Here is a 17,845-nt window from a genome sequence, read left to right as displayed (position 1 = left end):
CCAGCCTGGCCAACATGGTAAAATAAAACCCCATCTCTACTAAAAATACAAAAATTAGCCCAGCGTGGTGGCGGACGCCTGTAATCCCAGCTGCTGGGGAGGCTGAGGCAGGACAATCACTTGAACCCGGGAGGCAGAGGTTGCAGCGAACCGAGGTCACGCCACTGCACTTCAGCCTGGGCGACGGACGAAGCGAGACTCCGTCTCAAAAAAAAAAGGCCGCGCGCGGTGGGTCACGCCTGTAATCCCAGCACTTTGGGAGGCCGAGGCGGGTGGATCACGATGTCAGGAAATCGAGACCATCCTAGCTAACACGGTGAAACCCCGTCTCCACTAAAAATACAAAAAAATCTCCGGGCGTGGTGGCGGGTGCCTGCAGTCCCAGCTACTCCGGAGGCTGAGGCAGGAGAATGGCGTGAGCCCGGGAGACGGAGCATGCAGCGAGCCGAGATCGAGCCACTGCACTCCAGCCTGGGCGACAGAGCGAGACTCCGTCTCAAAAAAAAAAAAAAAGAAAGAAAGAAAGAAAGAAAAGAAATGACTCAGTTATTTGTTTCACTGTTCTCACTGACAGCTTGGCTCTGGGGTCCTTACATTCGGGCTGTAACTGGAAAAATGTGTCCATCAGGCACCAGAACCCAATGCACAAAGCCAGGAACGTCCCAAACAGCTGCAGCCGAGGTTGGGATAAGGAAACGAGGCTTTCCTGTCAAACTAAACCTGGCCGCCCCAGACCCCGAAGAAGCAGCCAAGAGTTAAGACGCAATCTGCATGACTGACGCACGATGCGAGTCTCCCTCAGCGGTTCGCCAGGTTCTTGGCGCCAACACCAGACCCAGGATCCGTCCCCTGCTGGAACTATTCAGACGCGCAAGATACGTAACCAGCAGTCCTCCGCCCCGTTAAATAGTCCTGCCTAGCATGCCTCGGTGACGCACTTTTCCACCTCAGAAGTGCCTCAGCAGAAAGGCGATGAGCCTCGGGGGTGCATCATCTTTCTGTTAGAATGGGAGCATGAGTTTTCCCTTCACAGATTCCTCCGCCAGAAATCTTACTCGCGGCGCCTTCATTTCCGGGTCCGCCATTTTGTTGCCTCTGTTTCTCCACGAGGGGGGGTTAAAGGCCCCCAAAACATGCACACATGAAAAGGGCAAAAAGTAACCGTCCTTGACAGGGAGTCTTAACTAGAGAAGGAAACGGGACTAAACTGGCGGGCTCCGTGGAAGCGTGGCCGGCAGCGTCCCGGACGAGGAGGTGAGGAGGAAAGAAGAGATGTGTGGACTCCGGGGGGCGTCAGGGCTGGAAAGGAAAGTGCCGTGAGAAGTCACACCGCTTCCCAGCCCAGCCTCGGACTTCTGGGTGCAGACCTCGCGGCTCCCCGTCACTGAAGCGGGGGCAGCGGGGGGAGGGGGACGGGGAGGAAGGGGATGCTGTCGGGAGGAAGGGGAGGGGACTGGAAGGAGGTGAAGAAGGGGGTGGGTGTAAGACCTGGGGCTGGGGAGCTGGACCAAGGGAAGCCCAGGCCGCGGAGGTGACCACTAGGGGGCGGCGCGGAGCCGGGGCCGAGGCCTGTCGCCGAGGCTGAGTTTGGCCCCCTGCCCCAAATTGGTTCCCATCTTTCAGACAGACATTGGTGTGAGGAACTGTAGGGTTTATGATAGAGAGGGAAACGGCGACTCTCTCATTATCTGACCCTAATAATGACCTGAAAGATTACTAGTGAACTCGGTATTCTGAATGAGAGCAGTACGGGCCCCGCCTCTGCTTTTTTGCTCTTTTTTTTTTTTTTTCAAAACTGAGTCTTGCTCTGTCACCCAGGCTGGAGTGCAGTGGCGCGATTTCGGCTCACTGCAACCTCCAGCTCACTGCAACCTCCGCTTCCCGGGTTCAAGCGATTCTCCTGCCTCAGCCTCCCGAGTAGCTGGGATTACAGGCGTGCGCCACCATGCACGGCTAATTTTTGTATATTTTTAATAGAGACGGGGTTTCACCATGTTAGCCAGGCTGGTCTCGAACTCCTGACCTTAGGGGATCCGCCCGCCTTGGCCTTCCAAAGTGCTGGGATTGCAGGCGTGAGCCACGGCTCCCGGCCTCGCCTCTGCTTCTTTCACAGTTGTTTGTACAGCTGGCCGCCCAGTGGGGACTTGAGCAATACTAAAAGAACCATAGATTCTTCCATTGCAATTCTGAAAACAGGCTGTCTCCTGTTTTCACATACTTCCTTGAGCCAGAGGTCATCCCATTCCTCTCCCTTTTCCCAAAAGGGCTTTCTCTCTAGGGGGTGCCCCCCAACCCAACGTCTTTGGAAAAGGACAGTCTATGGCTTACTATCAACGATGTAACAAAATTTTGGCCATCCAAGACCATATTTTCATCTAATCACTTGGTCCACCCAATCCAGTAGAGATGTTCTTAGGCATGTATTTTCACACGTGCTTTGATGACAATAAAGAGAAAACTGCCCCATCCAGATTCTTAAATAAACAAAAGTAATTACTCTAATTATCTTGGATAATAGAGTACTTTGTTGTCAAGAGCTCAAGCACTTCATGAATTATTAAAACACACACTTATTGAAAGGTTTTGGCCGGGCGCAGTGGCTCACGCCTGTAATCCCAGCATTTTGGGAAGCTGAGGTGGGAGGATCCCTTTAGCCCTGGAGTTCTAGACCAGCCTGGGCGAAATAGGGAGACCCCTGTCGGTACAGAGAAAAAAAAATTATTTTTAATCAGCTGGGCGTGGTAGTGCCCACTGGTGGTCCCAGCTACTCGGGAAACTGAGGTGGGAGGATCGCTTGAGGTCGAGGCTGCAGTGAGCCGTGATTGCACCACTGCACTCCAGCCTGGACCACAGAGTGAGGCCCTGTCTCTTTAAAAAAGCAAACAGGCCGGGCGTGGTGGCTCTGGCCTGTAATCCCAGCACTTTGGGAGGCCGAGGTGGGTGGATCACCTGAGGTCAGGAGTTCGACACCAGCCTGGCTAACATGGTGAAACCCCATTTCTACTAAAAATACAAAAAATTAGCCGGGCGTGGTGGCACACACCTGTAATCCCAGCTACCCAGGAGGCTGAGGCAGGAGAATGGCTTGAACCCGGCAGGCAGAGGTTGCAGTGAGACAGGATCGCGCCATTGTACTCCAGCTTGGGCAACAGGAGCAAAACTCCATCACAAACAAACAAACAAACAAACATACTTTATCCAGTCCCCTATTGATATATATTTAGGTTCTTTTCAATCTTTTTATTTCTTTTTATTTTTAGTTTTACTTTTAGAGACAGGGTCTTGCTCAGTACTTTATCCCATCCCCTATTGACATATATTTAGGTTCTTTTCCATCTTTTTTTATTTTTTTGTTTTTAGAGACAGCGTCTTGCTCAGTCACCCAGGCTGGAGTGCAGTGATCATAGCTCATCGCATCCTTGAACTCCTGGGCTTAAGCTATCCTCCCGCCTTAGCCTCCTGAATAGCTAGGACCACAGGTGTGGGCCACCACACCCTGCTAATTTTTTTATTTTTGTATTTTTGTAGAGACAGAGTCCCTCTGTGTTGTCCCGGCTGGGATCAAATTCCTGGCTTCAACTGATCCTCCTGCTTTGGCTTCCCACAGCACTGGGATTTATTTTATTCATCTCCAAAATCCTAGAAGGCAAGTGAGACAGATTTTGTTTCCTCAGTTTATGTATAGGGAAAGTGGAGGTACAGCCAGCAAGGGAGAACATGTTAGTTGTCTGTAGTCAAGGAGTCAGAAGTGCCTAGACTGTTTTCTGATGTATCAGGCTTCATCTCTTGTCTGGTTGATGGGCCACCAGGCAGGTATTGACCACCTGCCAGAACCAGCATGGACAAGATACTGGGAGAATGGCATATAGTTCCCCTCAAAATGCTGTGTTTTTTGTTTGTTTTTTGTTGTTTTGTTTTGTTTTATTTTAAGTGAAAGCAAGTTGCTTGAGAAAGTAAAGGAAGGCCGGCGCGGTGGCTCATCCCCATAATCCCAGCACTTTGGGAGGCTGAGGCGGGCAGATCACAAGGTCAGGAGTTCAAGACCAGCCTGGCCAACATGGTGAAACCCCGTCTCTAATAAAAATACAAAAATTAGCTGGGCATGGTGGCGTGCATCTGTAGTCCCAGCTACTTGGGAGGCTGAGGCAGGAGAATCACTTGTACCCAGGAGGCAGAGTTTGCAGTGAGCCAAGATCGCGCCACTGTACTCCAGCCTGGTGACAGAGCAAGTCTCTGGCTAAAAAAGAAAGTAAAGAAAAAAAGAATGGCTACTCCATGGGCAGTATTTTTATGGTTATTTCTTTTTTTTTTTTTTTTTTTTTTGAGACAGAGTCTTGCTCTGTTGCCCAGGCTGGACTGCAGTGGCGCTATCTCGGCTCGCTGCAAGCTCCGCTTCCCGGTTCATGCCATTCTCCTGCCTCAGCCTCCTGAGTAGCTGGAATTACAGTCACCTGCCACGGCGCCCGGCTAATTTTTTGTATTTTTAGTAGAGATGGGGTTTCACCGTGTTAGCCAAGATGGTCTCGATCTCCTGACCTCGTGATCCTCCCGCCTCAGCCTCCCAAAGTGCTAGGATTACAGGCGTGAGCCACCGCGCCCGGCTGGTTATTTCTTGATTGTGTGCTAAACATGCCTCCGCTTTTTTTTTTTTTTTTTTTTCAGACGGAGGAGTGCAGTGGCGTGATCACGGCTCACTGCAAGCTCCACTTCCTGGGTTCACGCCATTATCCTGCCTCAGCCTCTCGAATAGCTGGGACTGCAGGCCTCCGCCACCATGCCCAGCTAACTTTTTTTTTTTTTTTTTTGTATTTTTAGTAGAGACGGGGTTTCACCACGTTAGCCAGGATGGTCTCGATCTCCTGACCTCATGAGCCGCCCTCCGCAGCCTCCCAAAGTGCTGGGATTACAGGCGTGAGCCACCGCACCCAGCAGCCTCCTCTTTTTAGACCATATAGGGTAACTTCCTGACATTGCCATGGCATTTGTAAGCTGCCATGGCATGGCACTGGTGGGAGTGTAGCAGAGAGAACAACCAGAGGTCACTCTTGTCCTCTTGTCGCCATCTTGCTTTTGGTGGGTTTTAGCCAGCTTCTTTACTATGGCCTGTTTTATCAGCAAAGTCTTTATGATCTGTATCTCGTGCTGACCTCCTATCTCATCCTGTAACTAAGAATGCCTTAACTGACTGGGCACAGTGGCTCACACCACTTTGGGAGGCCGAGGTGGGTGGATCACTTGAGGTCAGGAGTTCAAGACCAGCCTGGCCAACATGGTGAAACCCTGTCTCTACTAAAAATACAAAAATAAGCCAGGCAGTAGTGGCACACGCCTGTAATTCCAGCTACTCGGGAGGGTGAGGCAGGAGAATTGCTTGAGCATTAGAGGCAGAGGTTGTGGCGAGCCGAGATCGTGCCACCGCACTCCAGTCTGGGCGACAGAGTGAGACAGTCTCAAAAAACAAAACAAGGGCCAGGCGCGGTGGCTCATGCCTGTAATCCCAGCTCTTTGGGAGGCTGAGGCGGGCAGAGGTCAGGAGATCAAGACCATCCTGGCTAACACGGTGAAACTCCATCTGTACTAAAAATACAAAAAATTGGCCGGGCACGGTGGCTCATGCCTGTAATCCCAGCACTTTGGGAGGCCCAGGAGGGCAGATCACGAGGTCAGGAGATCGAGACCATCCTGGCTAACATGGTGAAACCCCATCTCTACTAAAAATACAAAAAATTAGCCGGGCATGGTGGCGGGCGCCTATAGTCCCAGCTACTCGGGAGGCCGAGGCAGGAGAATGGCGTGAACCCAAGAGGCGGAGCTTGCAGTGAACCGAGATTGTGCCACTGCACTCCAGCCTGGGCGACAGAGCGAGACTTCGTCTCAAAAAAAAAAAAAAAAAAAATTTAGCCGGGTGGGAGACTGGGACAGGAGAATCGCTACAACCTGGGAGGCGGAAGTTGCAGTGAGCTGAGACTGCACCACTGGACTCCAGCCTGGGCAACAGATCGAGACTTCATCTCAAAACCCCCCCCCCAAAAAAAAACCCAAAAAAACACAAAACAAAACAAAAAAAGAATGCCTTAATGGGAATGCAGCCCAGTAGGTCTCAGCCTTATTTCACCCAACTCCTATGCAAGATGGAGTTGCTCTGGTTCAAACACCTCTGACATTTCTCCCATCCCTTTTATTAGAGAACCCTTAATCCTAGGGGTTACAAAGAAATAAAGATCCATCTTCTGTAACTTTTTCAGGGTGAATAGGGGCGATGATATTCCTGCCTGACTCTTAGGGTCTCTTGTATTCAGGGTTCAGAGAGGAGCTCAGTCAGAAAGCATCAGTATGGTGAGAGCTATTCATAACTCCAACAAAAGGTGATATCTGGAAGATTAAAAGGTGTTCAGTTTAAGAAAACATTCAGTAAGCTTATCCTGCATTCCTACACAAAGAGTACAACAGCAATATACTCCTCAACGGTAAAGCAAAATAAGCAAAACTATCCCAAGTAAACTAAATAAGAAGGTTTTCCATGAACTGGGCAACTGTTGGAACCAAGCTGATTTGGGGTTACTAGCTGATTCCAGTATGTGCCCAGAATTAGAATATTGATCCAGATTTTTACATTACCCATTCCTTTTGTTTCTTCTGAGCAGCAGCCAGAGATCACTGGTTGGTTCACAGGAATAAGCAGGGTTAGTCTAAGTTGCAGAAAAAAACTTAAAAACAACTGATGAGACTAGAATTTTTATTTTTTTTATTTTTTGAGACAGAGTCTTATTCAGTCACCTAGGCTGGAGTGCAGTGGCACAATCTTGGTTCACTGCAAGCTCTGCCTCCTGGGTTCAAGCAATTCTCCTGCATCAGCCTCCGGAGTAGCTGGGATTACAGGCATATGCCACCACGTCCGGCTAATTTTTGTATTTTTAGTAGAAACGGGCTTTCACCATGTTGGCCAGGCTGGTCTCGAACACCTGACCTCAGGTGATCCACCCGCCTCAGCCTCCCAAAGTGCTGGGATTACAGGTGTGAGCCACTGTGCCTTGCCAGTCTCCCATTTTTACTAAAGGCAAATCATGGTAAAATAGATTGGCTTTATTACACTTGGTCTGGTTTTTTTTTTTTTTTTTTTGAGATGGAGTCTCGCTCTGTCGCCCAGGCTGGAGTGCAGTGGCGCAATCGTGGCTCACTGCAAGCTCCACCTCCTGGGTTCATGCCATTCTCCTGCCTCAGCCTCCCAAGTAGATGGGACTACAGGTGCCTGCCACCACACCCGGCTAATTTTTTGTATTTTTAGTAGAGACGGGGTTTCACTGTGTTAGCCAGGATGGTCTCGATCTCCTGACCTCGTGATCCGCCCTCCTGGGCCTCCCAAAGTGCTGGGATTACACTTGGTCTGATTATTTGTATAAAGTGCAGCAAGAATAATGATTTTTCACATAGGCTTTTTAAATTGGCTTTGAAAGAACTTTGTTCCGTAAAAGGAATCTCACGTAAGACTTACAAAGCCAATTAAAGCCCTTTGGGAAAACTGGCCTCATACCTTGTCTGAAGTCCCTGTACAGGGTTCCTGATCTGTGGTAAGTAAAGAATGTCACTTTCTGACTTTCTGACAGGCCCGGGAGCCCCAAATTATCCTGGGACCTCAGGAGGGGAGGAATTTATCCAACTCATAGGTTTTTTTTTTTTTTTTTTTTTTTTAAGATGGAGTCTCACTCTCTCACCAGGCTGGAGTGCAGTGGCGCAATCTCGGCTCACTGCAGCCTCCACCTCCCGGATTCAAGTGATTCTTCTGCCTCAGCCTCCTGAGTAGCTGGGACTACAGGCATGCAACACCACGCCCAGCTAATTTTTGTATTTTTAGTAGACACAGGGTTTCACCATGTTGGCCAGAATGGTCTTGTTCTCTTGACCTTGTAATCCGCCGCGCCCGGCCACTCATAGGTATTTGAGAGTATAAACCCATGGCTGGGCTCAGCTTTAAAAAAAAAAGAGAGGCCAGGCGCAGTGGCTCACGCCTGTAATCCCAGCACTTTGGGAAACCAAGGCAGGTGGATCACAAGGTCAGGAGTTCAAGACCAGCCTGACCAACATGGTGAAACCCTGTCTCTACTAAAAATACAAAAATTAGCCGGGCATGGTGGCATGTGCCACCTAATCCTAGCTACTCAGAAGGCTGAGACAGGAGAATCGCTTGAACCCAGGAGGCCGAGGGTGCAGTGAGCCAAGATCACACCACTGCACTCCAGCCTGGGCAACAGAGCAAGACTCCGTCTCAAAAAATAATAATTTTCTTTAGAATAATAAAAATAAAGGCCAGGCATGGTGGCTCACGCCTGTAATCCCAGCACTTTGGGAGGCTGAGGCAGGTGGATCCCCTGAAGTCAGAGTTCAAGCCTCGCCTGACCAACATGGTGAAACCCTGTCTCTACTAAAAATACAAAATTATCCAGTTGTGGTGGCACGAGCCTGTAGTCCGAGCTACTCGGGAGGCTGAGACAGGAGAATTGCTTGAACCTGAGAGGTGGAGGCTGCAGTGAGCCGAGATCACACCACTGCACTCCAGCCTGGGTGAGACAGAGTGAGACTTCAACTCGAAAAAAAAAAAAAAAGAGTAAGAATAAAAATTTATTTTACACTGGGCGCGGTGGCTCACGCCTGTAATCCCAGCACTTTGGGAGGCCAAGGTGGGCGGATCACGAGGTCAGGAGATCGAGCCCATCCTGGCTAACACGGTGAAACCCTGCTTCTACTAAAAATCCAAAAAATTAGCCAGGCGTGGTGGCGGGTGCCTGTAGTCCCAGCCACTCGGGAGGCTGAGGCAGGAGAATGGCGTGAATCCGCAAGGCAGAGCTTGCAGTGAGCCGAGATCGCGCCACTGCACTCTAGCCTGGGCCACAGAGCAAGACTCTGTCTCAAAAAAAAAAATAGAAAAAAAAATTCATTTTACTTTTTCTTTTTTTGTTTTTGTTTGTTTGTTTGTTTGTTTGTTTGAGACAGTCTCGCTCTGTTACCCAGGCTGGAGGGCAGTGGCACAATCTTGGCTCACTGCAACCTCTGCCTCCCAGGTTCAAGTGATTCTCCTGCCTCAGCCTCCTGAGTAGCTGGGAGTACAGGCGTGCACCACCACACCTGGCTAATTTTTGTATTTTTAGTACAGGCGGGGTAGTAAAATTTTGTATTTTAGTAGGGGCGGGATTTCACCATGTTGGCCAGGCTGGTCTCCAACTCCTGCCCTCAAGTGACCCGCCTGCCTCTGCCTCCCAAAGTGCTGGGATTACAGTCGTGAGCCACTGTGCCTGGCTACATTTTACTTTTTCTTATGATGGATGCTTCAGGTTAACTCAAAAGAGTAACTGAGGATAGGAGGAGAAAAGAGCCTTGAAGAACGCATTTCTATATCTTTCTTATATTAGGAGGTAAATATAGCACCCTATTTACATTCTAATCCCAAAGTTTAATTATATATATAGTAAGAAATAGGGCTTTAAAATCATGGCTTGTTGAAAGAATGGGATGACAGATTTGGGTTGGTTGTCATTTAGTAGTATTGATATGTGACAGAAAGATGATTAAAGAAGAGTGATAGGCCAGGTGCAGTGGCTCACGCCTGTAATCCCAGCACTTTGGGAGGCTGAGGCTGGCGGGTTACTTGAGGTCAGGGGTTCAAGACCAGCCTGGCCTAACCTGGTGAAACACTGCCTCTACTAAAAATGCATAAATTAGCCAGGCGTGGTAGTAGGTGCCTGTAATCCCAGCTACTCAGGAGGCGAGGCAAGAGAATCGCTTGAATCCAGGAGGCAGAGGTTGCAGTGAGCCATGATTATGCCACTGCACTCCAGCCTGGGAAATAGAGTGAGACCCTGTCTCAGTAAATAAATATATAAATACGATAAATGTAGATATGAAAGCAGACCACAGTATAAAACACTGCTCAGAAACATTTTGCAACCGGGCGCAGTGGCTCACGCCTGTATCCCAGCACTTTGGGAGGCCGAGGCAGCGAATCACCTGAGGTCAGGAGTTCAAGGGGCTGACCAACATGGTGAAACCCTGTCTGTACTAAGAATACAAAATTAGCTGGGCATGGTGACACATGCCTGTAATACCAGCTCCTCGGGAGGCTGAGGCAGGAGAATAGCTTGAACCTAGGAGGCGGAGATTGCAGTGAGCTGAGATTGCACCATTGCACTCTAGCCTGCGTAACGAGCAAAACTCTGTCACACACACACACAAAATAATAACAACAATAATAATAAAACATTGCCGGGCACAGTGGCTCATGCCTGTAATCCCAGCACTTTGGGAGGCTGAGGCCGGTGGATCGCGAGGTCAGGAGTTCGAGACCAGCCTGGCCAAGGTGGTGAAACCCCATCTCTACTAAAAATACAAAAATTAGCCAAGCGTGGTGGCACACGCCTGTATTCCTAGCTACTTGGGAGGCTGAGGTAGGAGAATCGCTTGAACTTTGGACGCAGAGGTTGCGGTGAGCCGAGATCACGCCATTGCACTCCAGCCTGGGCAACAAGAGCCAAACTCCGTCTCAAAAAATAAAATAAAAAAAAAAAACAATAATTAGCTGGGCATGGTGGTGGGCAGGCCAAGCTGGGCAAATCACCTGAGGTCAGGAGTTCAAGACCAGCCTGACAAACATGGAGAAACCCTGTCTCTACTAAAAATACAATATTAGCTGGGCATGGTGGCACATGCCTGTAATCCCAGGTACTCGGGAGGCTGAGGCAGGAGAATTGCTTCAACCCAGGAGGCAGAGGTTGCAGTGAACTGAGATCATTCGATCACTGCACTCCAGCCTGGGCAACAAAAGCAAAACTCCATCTCTAAATAAATAAATAAATAAATAAAATAAAAAGGGTTTAGGCCAGGTACAGTGGCTCACGCCTGTAATCCCATCACTTTGGGAGGCCAAGACAAGCAGATCACTTAAGGTCAGGAGTTCAAGACCAGCCTGGCCAAGATGGTGAAACCCCATCTCTACTAAAAATACAAGTATTAGCTGGGCATGGTGGCATGGCACCTCTAATCCCAGCTACTCGGGAGACTGAAACACAAGAATCACTTGAACCCAGGAGGTGGAGGTTGGAGGTTGCAGTGAGCCGAGATTGCGCCACTGCACTCCAGCCTGGGTAATAGAGGAAGACTACGTCTCAAAAAAAAACAAAAAAAAGAAAGGTTTTTTTTTGAGACGGAGTCTCGCTCTGTCCCCCAGGCTGGAGTGCAGTGGCGCAATCTCGGCTCACTGCAAGTTCCGCCTCCCGTGTTCACGCCATTCTCTTGCCTCAGCCTCCCGAGTAGCTGGGACTACACGGGCCCACCACCACGCCCAGCTAATTTTTTTGTATTTTTAGTAGAGACGGGGTTTCACCATGTTAGCCAGGATGGTCTCGGTCTCCTAACTTCGTCATCCGCCCGTCTCGGCCTCCCAAAGTGCTGGGATTACAGGTGTGAGCCACCACACCCGGCCAACTTAAAACATTTTTATAAAAAATATATCTTCAGGCCTGGTGTGGTGGCTCATGCCTATAATCCCAGCACTTTGGGAGGCTGAGGCCAGCGGATCACTTGAGTTCAGGAGTTTGAGACCAGCCTGGACAACATGGTGAAACTCCGTCTCTACTAAACATAGAAAAATTAGCCAGGCATGGTGGTGCACACCTGTAATGCCAGCTACTTGGGAGGCTGAGGCACAAGAATCACTTAAACACTGGAGGCGGAGGTTGCAGTGAACCGAGATTGTGTCACTGCCCTCCAACCTGGGCAACAGAGCAGCAAGACCCTGTCTCAAAAAACCCCAAAAAAGAAACAAAGAAACAAACTGTATATATATATCTTCAGAGTTAAAAAATGGTGAGAACAAGAGCATTGTTTTATATATTTTTTCAACTCTCTTTAACTTCTGGCTTAATAGAAGACAGCTGCATTCTCATTATTATTTATTTATTTATTTTTAGATGATGTCTCGCTCTGTCACCCATGCTGGAGTGCAGTGGCGTGACCTTGGCTCACTGCAACCTCCACCTCCCGGGTTCAAGCAATTCTTCCGCCTCAGCCTCCCGAGTAGCTGGGACTGCAGACGTGCACCACCATGCCCAGCTAATTCTTTTGTATTTTTTGAAAAGACAGAGTTTCACTATGTTGGCCAGGCTGCTCTCGAACTCCTGACCTTAGGTGATCTGCCCGCCTCAGTCTCCCAAAGTGCTGGGTTTACAGGCGTGAGCCACCGCACCCAGTTGACAGCTTCATTCTTATATCTACTTCATTTTGTTACAATATGTACTTGTCGAAGGAAAGAGTATTATAATAACTTTTTCCAGTAACAGTGAGTATTCTTTGATACTGCACAAAAACTTGACAAGTGGTAATTTCTTTTTCTTTTTTTTTTTTTTTTTTGAGATGGAGTCTCACCCTTGCCCAGACTGGAGTGCAGTGGCGCGATCTCGGCTCACCACAACCTCTACCTCCCAGGTCCAAGCGATTCTTCTGCCTCAGCCTCCCAAGTAACTGGGACTACAGGCACATGCCACCATGCCCAGCTAATTTTTGTATTTTTAGTAGAGACGGGGTTTCACCATGTTGGCCAGGCTGGTCTCAAACTCCTGACCTCAGATGATCCACCCGCTTTGGCCTCCCAAAGTGCTAGGATTACATGCGTGAGCCACTGCGTCTGGCCAACGAGTGGTAATTTCTTTTTTTTTTTTTTTTTTTGAGATGGAGTCTTGCTCTGTCGCCCAGGCTGGAGTGTGGTAGCTCGATCTCGGCTCACTGCAGGCTCCGCCTCCTGGGTTCATGTGATTCTCTTGCCTCAGCCTCCTGAGTAGCTGGGACTACAGGCGCCCGCCACCATGCCCAGCTAATTTTTTTTTTTTTGTATTTTTAGTAGAGATGCAGTTTCACTGTGTTAACCAGGATGGTCTCAATCTCCTGACCTCGTGATCCGCCCACCTCAGCCTCCCAAAGTGCTGGGATTATAGGCATGAGCCACTGTGCCAGGCCAACAAATGGTAATTTCTTAAAAGTTAGTTTACGAAGGCAGGAGGATTGCTTGAGGCCAGGAGTTTGAGACCAGCCTGGGCAATATAACAAAACTGCACCTCTACAAAAAACTAAAAAATTAGTCAGGCATGGTTGTGTGCACCTGTAGTCCTAGCTACTCAAGAGGCTGAGGACAGAGGATTGCTTGAGCCCAGGAGTTCAAGGCTGCAGTGAGCTATGATCATACCACTGCACTCTAGCCTGGGCAACAGAAAAAGACCCTGTCTCAAAAAAAAAAAAAGAAAAGAAAAAGTTAGTTGCAATGAGGAATTTGAAAACACATCAGTGAATTTTTCTATTCTGTAACCTTAAAACCCATTGATCTTTCACTTTGAATTGTTTTACTTGTGCATGATTTCATTACATTAAACATTGGTCATTTGGAAAGTATTGGTTCACCAAATTGTATAGGTCATCTAAATATTGATGCATTTTATTATACAATATCAAAAAATCACATTCATTAATATTACCACTTATTTCATCAGGAAAGTCTTTAATGTGAGTTACCAAGTTGATGGTGGTGGTTATAGATTTTCCAAAATTCTAATTTTTGCTTGAAAGCTCAAATTGTAATTGATAATTGGCAATAAATACTGTCAATTGGCTGGGTGCGGTGGCTCACGCCTGTAATCCCAGCACTTTGGGAGGCTGAGGCAGGCAGATCACCTGAGGTCAGGAGTTTGAGAACAGCCTGGCCAACATGGCGAAAACCTGTCTCTACTAAAAGTACAGAAAAATTAGCTGGACGTGGTGGCACATGCCTGTAATCCGAGCTACTCGGAAGGCTGAGGCAGAGAATTGCTTGAACCCAGGCAGCGGAGGTTGGCAGTAAGCCGTCATCTTGCCACTGCACTCCAGCCTGGGTGACAGGGCAAGACTCCGTCTCTATAGAGAGAAAAAAAAATTATATACATATATATATATATATATATATATATATATATATATATATATATATACTGTCAGTTGTTCTCCTTGAAGTGGCAGCTCCCTTTGTTCACTTTTTATTTTATTCATTTATTTGTTATTATTTTTTTTGAGATGGAGTCTTGCTGTGTCACCCAGATTGAAGTGCCTTGGTGCAATCTTGGCTCACTGCAACCTCCACCTCCCAGATTCATGCAATTCTCTGCCTCAGCCTCCCGAGTAGCTGTCATTACAGGCACCCGCCACCATGCCCGGCTAATTTTTGTATTTTTAGTAGAGATGGGGTTTCATCATCTTGGACATGCTGGTCTTGAACTCCTGACCTCGTGATCCAGCCCCCTCAGCCTCCCAAAGTGTTGAGATTACAGGCATGAGCCACTGTGCCCATCCTTTTATTTTTATTATATATATATATATAATATATATATATTTTTTAATGTGGAAATGGGGCCTTACTGTGTTGCCTGGGGTAGTCTCTTACTCCTGGGCTGAAACTGTCCTCCCACTTCTGCCTGCCTAAATGCTGCAATTGCAGGCGTGAGCCACTGTGCCCAGCTGTTTTTTTTTTTTTTTTTTTTTTTTTTGAGACAGAGTTTCACTCTTGTTGCTCAGGCTGGAGTGCAATGGCGGGATCTCGGCTCACCGCAACCTCCCTCCCGGTTCAAGTGATTCTCCTGCCTCAGCCTTCCTGAGTAGCTGGGATTACAGGCATGCGCCACCATGCCCGGCTAATTTTTTTTGTATTTTTAGTAGAGATGGGATTTCTCCATGTTGGTCAGGCTGGTCTCAAACTCCTGACGTCAGATGATCAGCCCGCCTTGACCTCCCAAAGTGCTGGGATTACAGTCATGAGCCACCGCGCCCGGCCCTAGCTGTTTTTTTTTTTTTTTTTTTTTGAGACGGAGTCTCACTCTGTCGCCCAGGCTGGAGTGCAGTGGCGCAATCTCAGCTCACTGCAAGCTCCGCCTCCCAGGTTCATGCCATTCTCCTGCCTCAGCCTCCCGAGTAGCTGGGATTACAGGTACCCGCCACCATGCCCAGCTAATTTTTTGTATCTTTAGTAGAGACGGGATTTCACCAGGTTAGCCAGGATGGTCTCGATCTCCTGACCTTGTGATCCGCCCGCCTCTGCCTCCCAAAGTGTTGGGATTACAGGCGTGAGCCACCGCGCCCAGCCAGCTGTTCATTTTTAAAAAACATACCTGCCATATACCTGAGCCCTTGGTCTATTCATCATTCCTTCATATAAAAGTGATGTTGCAGACTCTGTCTCTACAAAAAATTAAAAAAAAAAATTAGCTGGGCATGGTGCCACTTGCCTGTAGTCTCAGCTACTTGGAAGGCTGAGATGGAATTGCTTGAGCCTAAGTGGTCAAATCTGCAGTGAGCTGTGATCACAGCACTGCACTTCAGCCTGGGTGACAGAGCAAGAACCCGTCTCAAAAATAATAAAATAAAATGGCCAGGCGCGGTGGCTCACACCTGTAATCCCAGCACTTTGGGAGGCCGAGGCAGGCAGATCATCTGAGGTCAGGAGTTCGAGACCAGCCTGACCAGCATGGCAAAACCCCTCTCTACTAAAAATACAAAAATTAGCCGGGCATGGTGGTGGGTGCCTGTAATTCCAGATACTTGGGAGGCTGAGGCAGGAGAATCGCTTGTACCTGGGAAGCAGAGGTTGCAGTGAGCCGAAATCATGCCATTGCACTCCAGCCTGGGTGATGAGAGCAAAACTCTGTCTCAAAAATAAAATAATAAAATGATGTTCCATGATAAAAGCAGTTATTTATTTTATTTTTTTTTGAGACAGAGTCTCGCTCTGTCACCCAGGCTGGAGTGCGGTGGCACAATCTCGGCTCACTGCAAGCTCCGCCTCCAGGGTTCACACCATTCTCCTGCCTCAGCCTCCTGAGTAGCTGGGACTACAGGCATCTGCCACCACACCTGGCATATATATATATATATATATATATATATATATATATATATATATAGTATTTTTAGTAGAGATGGAGTTTCACCGTGTTAGCCAGGATGGTCTTGATCTCCTGACCTCGTGATCCGCCTGCCTGGGCCTCCCAAAGTACTGGGATTATAGGCGTGAGCCGCTGCGCCTGGCCAAAAGCAGTTATTTTAGCTTGTAACTTAATCGTGTAGTGCTTTTTCTCAAGAAAACCATCATGTTTCAGTAAGCAGCAGAAGTATTTTATGTCGGATAGGCACAGTGGCTCATGCCTGTAATCCCAACACTTTGGGATTCTATTGCTATGGACAGATCATGCAGAATAGTGGGTACAATATAATTGTCATTTGGGCAAAAAGGTAGAGAAGAGGCTGGGTGTGGTGGCTCACGCCTGTAATCCCAACACTGGGGGGGCCAAGATGGGTCGATTGCTTGAGCCCAGGAGTTTGAGAACAGCCTGAACAATATTGTGAATCCCCATCTCTACAAAAAATACGAAAATTAGCTGGGCATGGTGGTGTGTGCTTGTAGTCCCAGCTACTCGGGAAGCTGAGATGGGAGGATCCCATGAGCCCAGGAGGTCAGGACTGCAGTGAGCTGTGATTGTGCCCACTGCACTCCAGCCTGGGTGACAGAGTGAAACCCTGTCTCAAAAAAAAAAAAAGTGCTTTATGTATACTCCCCATTTTGTCACACATAAATTATAAACACATATATTCAGGTGTTGAGATTTAATACAATTAATAATTTTTGCTGTGTCATCCAGGACACTCCTAAGTAGAACTGGCAATTTTCCCTTGAGATTACATGGCAGTGAAGAATACAATAACCAATAGCACAGTTTGATTCATGCTAAGGCACCAGGAGTTGTACCCACTGTTGGATTTGCACCGTTAGTGCTAATGTAAACATGGAAAAAGAAAAAAGGCAAATAATGTTTTTGTATTATAACAAAAATAGTTTTGACCTCATAGTTCCCTAAAAAGGCATCAGGGACCACCAGGGGTCCATAAACCATATTTGTTGAGCTACTGGCCTAACGAGATCAGTGTTTAATCAGTGAAAGCTTGTTCTTAATTTTTTTTTTTTTTTGAGTCAAGATCTGGCTCTGTTGCCCAGGCTAGAGTGCAGTGGTGCAATCTCAGCTCACTGCAACCTCCACCTCCTGAGCTCAAGTTTTCCTCCTACTTTAGCCTCCTGAGTAGCTGAGACTATAGGCACGCACCACCATGCCCAGCTGATTTTTGTATTTTTTTGTATATATATTTTTTATTTTTTCGAGATAGTGTCTCGCTCTGTCGCCCAGACTGGAGTGCAGTGGTGCGATCTCAGCTCATTGCAACATCCACCTCCCAGGTTCAAGCAATTGTCCTGCCTCAGCCTCCCAAGTAGCTGGGTCTACAGGCATGTGCCACCACACCTGGCTAATTTTTGTATTTTTAGTAGAGACAGGGTTTCACTATGTCGGCCAGGCTGGTCTCAAACTCCTGACCTCAGGTGATCTGCCTGCCTTGGCCTCCCAAAGTGCTGGGATTACAGGCGTGAGCCACCGCGCCCGGCCAATTTTTGTATTTTTTGTGAGACGGTTTCGCCATTTTGCCTAGGCTGGTCTCAAACTTGTGAGCTCAAATAATCCTCCTACCTTGACCTCCCAAAGTGCTGGGATTACAGTCCCAAGCCACTGCACCCCTCTTTGTCTCCTTAAATTTTAAGCATGATTATATGATTACACCATAGTCAGAAGATAAAAACTAGATTAAGATGCAGTTTGGGCCGGGCGCAGTGGCTCATGCCTGTAATCCCAACACTTTGGGAGGCTGAGGTGGGTGGATCACTTGATTTCAGGAGTTCAAGACCAGCCTGGCCAACATGGTGAAACCCCATCTCTACTAAAAATACAAAATTTAGCCAGGC

The 17,845-nt window shown here is 48.0% G+C and overlaps 1 protein-coding gene across 11 annotated transcripts in view; it reads left to right on the top strand.

The window, feature by feature from the left end:
- Window positions 1-735: 735 nt before the first annotated feature.
- GABPB2 (GA binding protein transcription factor subunit beta 2) overlaps window positions 736-17,845 on the top strand; it is a 60,358-nt gene continuing 43,248 nt past the window's right edge. For all 11 annotated transcript variants that reach the window (XM_063605439.1, XM_034935152.3, XM_034935139.3 and 8 more), the window contains exon 1: window positions 736-1,254. The gene's annotated coding sequence lies outside the window, so the exon portion shown is untranslated. The remainder of the gene's footprint in view (window positions 1,255-17,845) is intronic.

Source organism: Pan paniscus, chromosome 1 (assembly GCF_029289425.2).
Source record: "Pan paniscus chromosome 1, NHGRI_mPanPan1-v2.0_pri, whole genome shotgun sequence".
Classification (NCBI taxonomy): domain Eukaryota; kingdom Metazoa; phylum Chordata; class Mammalia; order Primates; family Hominidae; genus Pan; species Pan paniscus.
The sequence above is the reverse complement of the archived record's forward strand: the minus strand, read 5'-3'. Positions and strand labels throughout refer to the sequence as shown.